The 9,474-nt window shown below is 32.0% G+C and overlaps 1 long non-coding RNA gene across 1 annotated transcript; it reads right to left on the bottom strand.

Annotated features, from left to right (window-relative positions):
* Positions 1–4,111: 4,111 nt before the first annotated feature.
* LOC134269719 (uncharacterized) lies at positions 4,112–7,707 on the bottom strand. Its single transcript, XR_009992629.1, has 3 exons — positions 7,678–7,707; positions 5,936–5,995; positions 4,112–4,385 (listed from the first exon to the last, which is right to left on the bottom strand). It is a non-coding gene; the product is annotated as an uncharacterized LOC134269719 (long non-coding RNA).
* Positions 7,708–9,474: the final 1,767 nt, after the last annotated feature.

Here is a 9,474-nt window from a genome sequence, read left to right as displayed (position 1 = left end):
TTCTATATTCTGACATCATTTTCGGAGTTATTACGTCATAAAAATTATAAAGTGACGTCACAATATGTATATATTTTTCTGATCTTTCCAATGATATCAAACTCAATAATTTCCGTAAAACGGTTAATCTTTTATGAAACAGTTGCCAAAACTTTTGAAATGCCCCTCGTATAGAAAAAAAGTTATAGTTCGTCTACTAACTTTTTTATAAGATGGTGATTGAATTTAACTTTGCATTCTTTGCTATTAGATTTTTTGATACAAAGATGATTTCAAAAAAGTTAACATTGCATTTGCATTTACTATTACGTTTTGCAACTTACACTTCATTTTATATTTGTATATGTTGTATCCCACAATTGATATGACATTATTAAAAATCATTGTTGTGTCACTGAACTCCTCACAATATCCTACAACAATATTTTTTCCAGGAGTAAATGTTCAACCAAGTCTCTTTTACAGTAGTGAAGGAGAAACTTCAAGAGTACTGTGCAACAATATATTAAAGAAGTCGTGTGAATCAGATGTGGATACTCAAAATTTCCGAAGAACTTATGGACAATTTGAAATCACAAGGTATTTCAACGATACATTAAAATAAAGTCTTTTTGATATCATTGACAACTGCTTTCTCAATAAAAATGGAACTCGTAAATTTTCTTACCTGGTCAATGGTCATTTGCAAAATTATTTTCTTAAAACTCATTCTGATTGCACACACATGCAGTTACTTTGAACTTGACATAAAAAGACGCTTGAGTTTCTGATTGACAATATCTATGTGGTTTTTGGAGACCAAGTCTTCCAACAATCTATTGCCATTTGGAATTTCCATAGGCACCGATTGCACTCCGTTATAAGCAGACCTGTTTTTGTATTCATATGAAGAAGAATTTGTGCAAAATCTTATACATGAAAAGAAGAAACACATTTAGATATGTCGACGACGAAATGTCAATAAACAATGGTAATTTCCGTTCCTTTGTCGATACGATATATCCTGTTGAGCTTGTGATAAAAGATATCACAGAGTCTGACACATCTGTTTCATACCTGGATATTTTACTTGAAAAAAACATTAATGGTAATCTAACAATCGAGCTCTATGATAAACGCGATGATTTTAACTTTTTCTATCGTCAATTTCCCTTACTTATGCAGCAATGCACCTTTGTCACCTGCATACGGAGTTTATACACCTCAGCTGATTCGATACACGAGAACATGCTCTACGTATGAACAATTTCTAAAACGAGATAAATTATTGACAAACTAGTTGATGAAACAAGAATATTAGCAGTCTCGTTTAAAGTCATTATTATTTAAGTTCTTTGGTCGGTACAATGACCGTGTCAGCAAATACAATTTATCATTTCAAGTCAAATGCTGACTGATGTTTTTTCATACTTATTCTTAGTCTTTTATTTATACCTTAATTGATGACGGATTTTTCCGTTATTTCCCGATCAAGACAAGGAGCTCACGGCGGATGTGACCGGTTGGCAGGGGATGCTCACTCCTCCAAGGCACCTGTTCCTACCTCTGATGTTTTGGAGGTCTACGTTTGCTCTGCTCCTGGTTTGTATTGTTTTATGGACTTTTGATCTTGAATACTGTTCGTTATCTCCATATGTTTCATTTATTCAATTTCGATACTTGAGATATTTTCCCCATACTCTTTTTGAGTCTGTACATTCAAAAATTAATTGTTTAATATATTTTACCCCACGATAAATTAAAATAAACAGTCATTTTGATTTCATTGACAACTGCTTTTTCAATAAAATTTGAACTCGTAAATTTACTTAACTGGTCAATGGTCATTTGCAAAATTATTTTCTTAAAACTTATTCTGATTGCACACACATGCAGTTACTCTGAAGTTGACATAAAAAGACGCTAGAGTTTCTGATTGACAATATCTATGTGGTATTTGGAGACCAAGTCTTCCAACAATCTGTTGCCATTTGGCATTCCCATAGGCACCTATTGCACTCCGTTAGTCTATACATTCAAAAATTAATTGTTTAATATATTTTACTTGTCCGCAAGTTGTACAATTTATTCCCACCTCTTTATTCTATTTGCGAACATGATAATTATATTTCAGTTGGTTGTGTAGAAGTTTAAATTAAATTCAATTCTGCTGTCTGTTTATCAAAAATATTTAGTATAGATATTTTTCCATTGACCAATTAAATATAAAACTACGAGGAGATAAGAGCCTCTTTAATTTTTGATTTAATGACTCCTCTGTTGAAGTGTATATCTACTTTGGCCTGTTTACTTACTCAATTGTCTTTCCTTAGAGACAAGGAAGACATAATTCAGGGCCACTCTACTTAGAGTATTTACTTGTGGTGGCTTTTAGAATATTTATTTTTACTACAGGAATTCCTGATTTGAGAACAAGTGCAGTTTTAAGTTAGGTTTACAAAACACATTAAAAATCTTTATTGGAGAAGAATTTTGATAGTGAACCACTCTATGTTTAAGCGATCTGGTTATGGGATTTCAGCAAAGTTAAAAGTATTCATTTCGCAAGTTACTCAATTTAAAAAATATATTTTTTTAATTTTTATTTTTATGCCGGACCGTCTCGGTCGTTTTGACTGACATGTAGGATTCATACCGACAGGCCTTTGTTTTACACTTATTTGATCAATACATAGGGCTTTCTGAATTTTATGATCGCTATGACCTTTTATAGCAAATATTATATCATTGGATCACATATTAATTAATGAGATTAACAGATGGACACTGTATTATAATAAACTTGACTACAGAATACAATATTCCAGATACCAGCTAATCCATGCACAGGACTCAATGCGATGGCAAAGAGTTGACAGGGGTTGATTTTTTCACTTAGACATCTAAATCTAATCCCATCATTAAATTTTCAAGAATGTATATGTATTTATAATTCATAACCTTATATACAAGATTTTTTAAAATGATTTGAAGAGTTGTTTTTTTTTTAAGTCAAACACCGTTTTTAATCTTCACCTTTATCACAGTTTAATCTTCACCTTTATCACAGTTTAAACTTAATAAGTTATCAAGAGAACATTGTATACGGAAACGGTCGAAGGCGTGCTTCATGTTTTTTAAGAATTCTGTTTTAAGTGAATTTTTAATTAAATACACACATCAGACAAATAATTACTGATAGACAAAGAGAAGAGAATTGCGAGTAACATTTAAAGAAATATATGGGGGGAAAAAGCAAACACTGGATGAAAAATACAGTTTCCGCATGGCTGAAACTCTACTGAAACTCTGCGGAAACTTAAGGTTACTAATAGTTTCTGCAAAGTTTCAGTGCGGAAACTTCAAGTTTCATCAAGTTTCCGCAGTGCGGAAACCAAAGGTGTCCACGAATCCAAATAGTTTCCGCAACTGAAACTTGCGGTATACGCAAGGTTTCAGCATGCATATACTGTTGAAATACATATGGTGTACCATAGGTTTCCGCAACTGAAACTTGCTGAAACTTGAGGTATACGCAAGGTTTCAGTATGCGTATACGGTTGAAATACATATGGTTTACCAATGGTTTCCGCAACAGAAACTTGCTGAAACTTGAGGTATACGCAATGTTTCAGCATGCGTTTACAATATTGATATACATAGTGTATACTATAGGTTTCCGCAACGGAAACTATAGTATTAACTACACAATTTAGCCCTGGTTTTCAACCAAAAGTCATTTTCCCCCTGAATTCTCATATTGGAAAAAAACAACAACACACTAACACTAGTTATCAAAGAATATTTAATGTTATTTTCAACATTTATATACATTGGGTTGAACATTTATTTTCTCTTGCATCATAAACATTTTTACAGCTAAGTCCGAGCCCTCAAGTCACGACAGGAGGACAGAGAAAATGTCTGCATTTAATGATGTCTCATACATCAGAGATATAATCTTGCGAGAGGAACTTAGAACTGCATTACTGCAATCAATCAACTAAACCTGAATTTGGTTTATGCAAGTCTAGTATTATCAAGGAAATGTAAAATTACTTGGTATAATAAATGCACAAGCTAAGTTCACATCATAAATAGCCAATAAGCACCAAGGTGGATTCCTTTGTTAAAAATTCAGTTTGAAGTCCATCATCAACCAACAGAAAAGTCCTTGAGTGGTTCTCATTTTTTGATGACCCACTTGCACTTATCATGCTTATGCTAGTGGTGGCTGCATGTTTTCGGAACTGTGCAACACATCACTGTAGTCTGCATGTATGACCTGTTCCAGTTTCAGTTGACTTTAAGAATATCAATGCTTGAGTAAAGAGAGACTTGTTTTCATCCTTGGAGAAATGATATCATGTTCAAGTTGGATTGATCTGCTCATCAGTTACTTCAACCTATTGAAAATATATATAAATATAGCTTAACAAAATCCCAATCTAAATAAAACAACATGTTAGATCCTCTTGCATACTCGCTACACAACATCTAACAACATTCCATAGAAGGTCACGTCAGATGTCAAATACAGAACAACTCTAGACTTATTCGTTTCAATATATGAAATACAATAATTTGATTGGTTAATAGAATTTGACCTCTGACGTGACACTCTACAGGATGTTGTTAGATTTAGGCAGTATCTAACATTTAATATTAATTGGATTGACAAAGTCCCTAATGCTGTTCTAGTACAAGCCTTTGTTTGATTAATTTCACATTTTAAGCATTTTTTTTTTCAGAATGATTTAAAATGAAATATAAAAATTTATCAAGTGTAAAATATCATTAGTTTATTAAAGTTGCCTCTTTTAAACACTTGAGTAGGGATAATGAAATAAACAAACTTGAATTTATTTAAATGAACCTGAATATGTATGTATAGATTTGTTCCTGATTTTCAGAGTAAATTAAGGAATTTTCTTTCATTCCACTTGTTCATCAAAATATTTTTTTTATTTGAATACTACTAGAGGCCCATAGACCTAATAGATATCATGTAACAACTTTCACTCAATTGAATTTGGTTCGTGTTTTAAACAAAAAGCCATGAAATTCCCAATTTTGAAAGACGCACCATTGTTTATCATAATTATACACTTAGCATGCTTACTTTGGTTACGCAATACCCAAAGGTGGATCAGAGTAATAAAGATAAAATGCAATTCCATTTTAAAACCACCAGTTGTGTACCCCACCCCACAGGAACCACTAACCCTGAGGCCACACATTTCAAAATTTTCTAAATGTTATCTGAAGTTTTATTTCATCATAAATGGTTGATTAATTCCAAAGAGCTATATGGACCAACCCTAGTACTAGAACCTCTGACCTTAGGGCCATGAATTTCATAATTTGGTAAAGGACTCAATGCTTATAAGAATCATGCCAACAGTTTGACTGCTTGATGTCCAGGAGTAAAGAAGAAGGGGGGGGGGATCATAAAATTTACAAATTTTGTTTCCCTTCACCCGTAGATGCTTTGTACCAAAATTGGTTGAAATTGGTTGAGCGGTTGCAAGTAAAAAGCTGAAAATGTTCAAATGTTAACACACGACAGACAGAAACAGATAGTAATAGGTCACCTGAGTTTACTTAGGTGCCCTAAAAATAGGCCTGTTTATAAATACTTATTTTAAATAAATCATAGAATTTTAGTAGGTAGCTCGCAAAATGAGACTTTCTAAGAAAATGTTAACATCTGTTAATTTGATTGAAATGCCGAACATATAAAGATATTATATATTATAAAGCTTAAAAAGTAGAGGAAAGCAGCTTACACCCCCCCCCCACAACACACACTGACAACCACCGACTATGATAAATAGAGAGCTTTAAATTATACAGTGAGATTAAGAAAACAATAGAAAATAAAAACATAAACTTTGTGCTTTAGTCCTTAATTTCCTAAAATAGAGATACATAAGTTCTTACTACTAAAACATACTTTTTAACAGAAGTATTCTTCATCCTCTCTTAGTTTTCAGATGATTTGTTCCATGGATATCTGAAATTAAAATAGATCGATTTAGTACAGTACCGTACAGTAATAACTTTTTTGTTTTCAGCATGAGCTCAGAAAAGTCCCAAAAACCACTTGCATGTCCATTTCCTTGCACCTGACATGCAGTGAAAATTCTAATGGACACATGACAAAGAAAAAAAATGATTGGAAATTGTATCATTTTAAAATGGACACAGTCAGCTAGTCACACTCTGGTCTAATTCTAAGTGGAAGTCCTATCAGGCTATCACAACCTCAATTTACAAGATCTTGAAATGCAAGTATATCTGAGAGTGAGAAAAATTAAATAAGTTATAATTTTCCATAAAAGCAAGACTACATCTAAATTATGTTTGTTTAAGAAATGTAGGCCTTCTCCGATTCAAAATTATAATTCATTTGATAATTTATTTCATTTAATATTCTATTTTACATCAAGGGAAGATCATTTGTATAATAAGACAGAACTAGGACTCTTCAGTGGCCTTTGTTGAAAACTGGTTCAATTAGTGATAGAAATATGGCAAATGGTAAACAGCTATAAACAGAGAGATTACAAAAATCTTATTTGTGTATCAGTCATTTTATCAAGTCAATAAAATTTAGAGATCATAAAAGTATTACCGGTATGTCAAATTTTCATAATGGGTCACATTGCCAGTGGTTAGAGCGACATGCCTAGAGTTAGGGAGTAAGAGCTGATTCCTACATCACGGGTCTGAATCCAATGTAGTACAAAGAGACTGGTCCCTCGGATGAGACTGTGTTGGTGATGTGTCCACATCAATAAAAAGTTCTCTAAAGGGTAACATAAATACAAGTATATGTCTGTATAATGAATCAATACATGTAATTTAAGAAATTGAAAATGGCCAATTGCCCATTTCATCAAGCTCCAGTCTATAATAATACACACTTCATATACAGGTAAATACTGTTCTGTTCATATCAAGAGAATCATTTTTATAGTTGTGATTTCTGATGTATTTAGAAACTGCACGACATTTAATACACAAGGTACAATAAAAACATGGTATTTCTAAAGAACAATTACACCATGCACACTACCGGTAAATCAAGTTTTAGGTTGCTAAAATAGTTTTAATTGTTTCGTATAGATCAAAACATGCACATGTGTCAGCATGAAATTACAATTGATCTATTAATTTAAAATATATATCATTTTAACATTTTACGTTTAATTAATCATAATTATGCCTTGTAAGAAAAGATGTTTATGTATCTTTGTGTATAACTATTTTGTTCACGTTCGACAATGTTTCAAAATCATAATGTATGGTACGAAACTTAATAAAATACTTCAACTTGAATAATGTGAGGCATTCTGAAAATTATCAAGTTACTTTTATATCCCAAAATCTGCAAGTTCTCAGGAATTTTACTTTCATGACTATACAACATGTACAAATTGGCATTTTACAGTGATACAATACTACACAATGGCATTCTCCCAACATGATGCCCTCTAACATGTCTAATATAAAATTTACGATTCTAGACTGCATGTATGTTAAAAATATATTCAACCCCTTCCTCGGCTGTGCAGCACAGTCTTTCATCAATAATAAAAACAATTCAGCAAAAAATAAATGTAGGATTCAAGAAACTACTTCTGCGAATAACAATGAACACATCCAGCAGTTATAATGAACAACAAACCTCACCTTTTCTGAAAGAACATAAGCGTGGGGGCATGGGCAAATCTTTCGATTTTCCGAAAAAGTAAACACCGGATACAAGTTCATAACGATATTATCCTCTAAAACCAACCTACATTTAAAATTCCGGAATACTACAACACGTTGCATCTTTTTTTTAACATGATCGGGACGATGCAAAAAAACATATTCTAATAATCATACGAAAACATGCAAGATAAATACAATGGTACAAAATGCATGCGGCCGTTTTAACAGCAATTAATTATACGTATTACAACCTAAGCTGAGAATGATTTACAAGGCGCTTTTTCAAAAAAATTATAACTGTACAATGGCCAATTTGAATTTTTGGAACGCGCCGTTTTGACCCAACTTTATTCTTACGATTGCAGACAATAAAAACAAAAATAAAGGTACTCTGAACTGTAAGAAATAACTACCTGTATCTAATCTGTCGTTTGAGGTGCCTTTCTTCTGTGTAGAGTCAAAAGATCTTCTCATCTCTGTTGTTTTTCTTGAGCAAGTTCTTGGTGTTTTCTTCGCCATTTTGTCCCTCTTTCTTCTACTAAAAATCTAACCAATGAGAGAGAAGCATTCTATCGCGATACGCCACCTAGTGATTGAATGTCAGTCTCTACGGAAAATTCACCTTAGTTTTTGCATTTCTCTTTCATGTTTGAGGAATATTTTTTTTACGTTTTAATTGCAGACGTCCTTGCATTTATGACAACAGAATGAACAGTTTTAAATGCTAAAATAAAACTGATCATGGAATCGAAGTTGGGTATAAAACCGTATGGTTATGGTAATTGTTGAAACGGACTGTCCAGATTTTTACAAATAGATTGAAAATCATATACACATGTACTTAGATTATTGTGTAAAAAAAGTATACAAGTCAACAAAGTTATGCTGATGGCATATTATCCACATACAAGAGCGATTTTAACCCCCCACCCCTTCTAGTAAGCGATACGAATTATAGCTGGTTAAAACTTTATCACAAGTCTGCAAATGTATGTTTTTTTTTAAATCTTATTCTACGGGATACATTTTTATTTGTGTCCTAAAATAGAATAGATAAATTAACAAAGTACATGTAAGTTTATATATAATCATTGTTATATAGTGAATTATATAATGTTTAATTTTGACCTTCGTAACTTAAATAAAACGAAGAAAAAAATTACAAAGTTAACTATATTAGAATGTGTTGTATGAGTCTCTCTCTCTCTCTCTGGTATTGCTTTTTATACCTTTGTGAAACTCAAAAGCAAAATTGGGGTTATAAGAAATATTAATCAATTGTTAAAAATTTCCATCCCAGAAAATATCTACATGTACAATTAAGTCTATATGTTAACTAAGATTTCCTGTCACAGGTTAAAAATTGAAGTGGCCAGATTTACCAATATTTCTCGAGAAGATCGATTATGTAGATGTAATTCCAACAGTATAAATGATAATCAAAATTCATTTTTTATAACACTGTCATGTAAAAAAGATGATCATCAAAGAAAAAAAAATTCATTCCATAAATAGTAAATAGCGCTACTTCTCAGCATTAGATGATGAACAAAAAATTATTGGTTGTTACTCAATACAGAAGATACGGAAACTCTTAATTTTGCGGGCAAATTAATAATGATATCATGTAATAGTAGTCATAGTCCTTTACACATGTCATGTATATTGTTGTTTACTAAATGTATTTATTTTTTTTTTTTTATCTTTTCCTTATTATTGTAATAACCTCACACTTTTCTGTTTTGGACTATAAATTAAAAATAGAACGTGGTT

The sequence above is a fragment of the Saccostrea cucullata genome, unplaced genomic scaffold (assembly GCF_032062105.1).
Source record: "Saccostrea cucullata isolate Sc308-1 unplaced genomic scaffold, CSIRO_AGI_Scuc_v1 ctg382, whole genome shotgun sequence".
NCBI lineage: Eukaryota > Metazoa > Mollusca > Bivalvia > Ostreida > Ostreidae > Saccostrea > Saccostrea cuccullata.
Note: the sequence above shows the minus strand (reverse complement) of the source record. Positions and strands in the feature narration are given on the sequence as shown.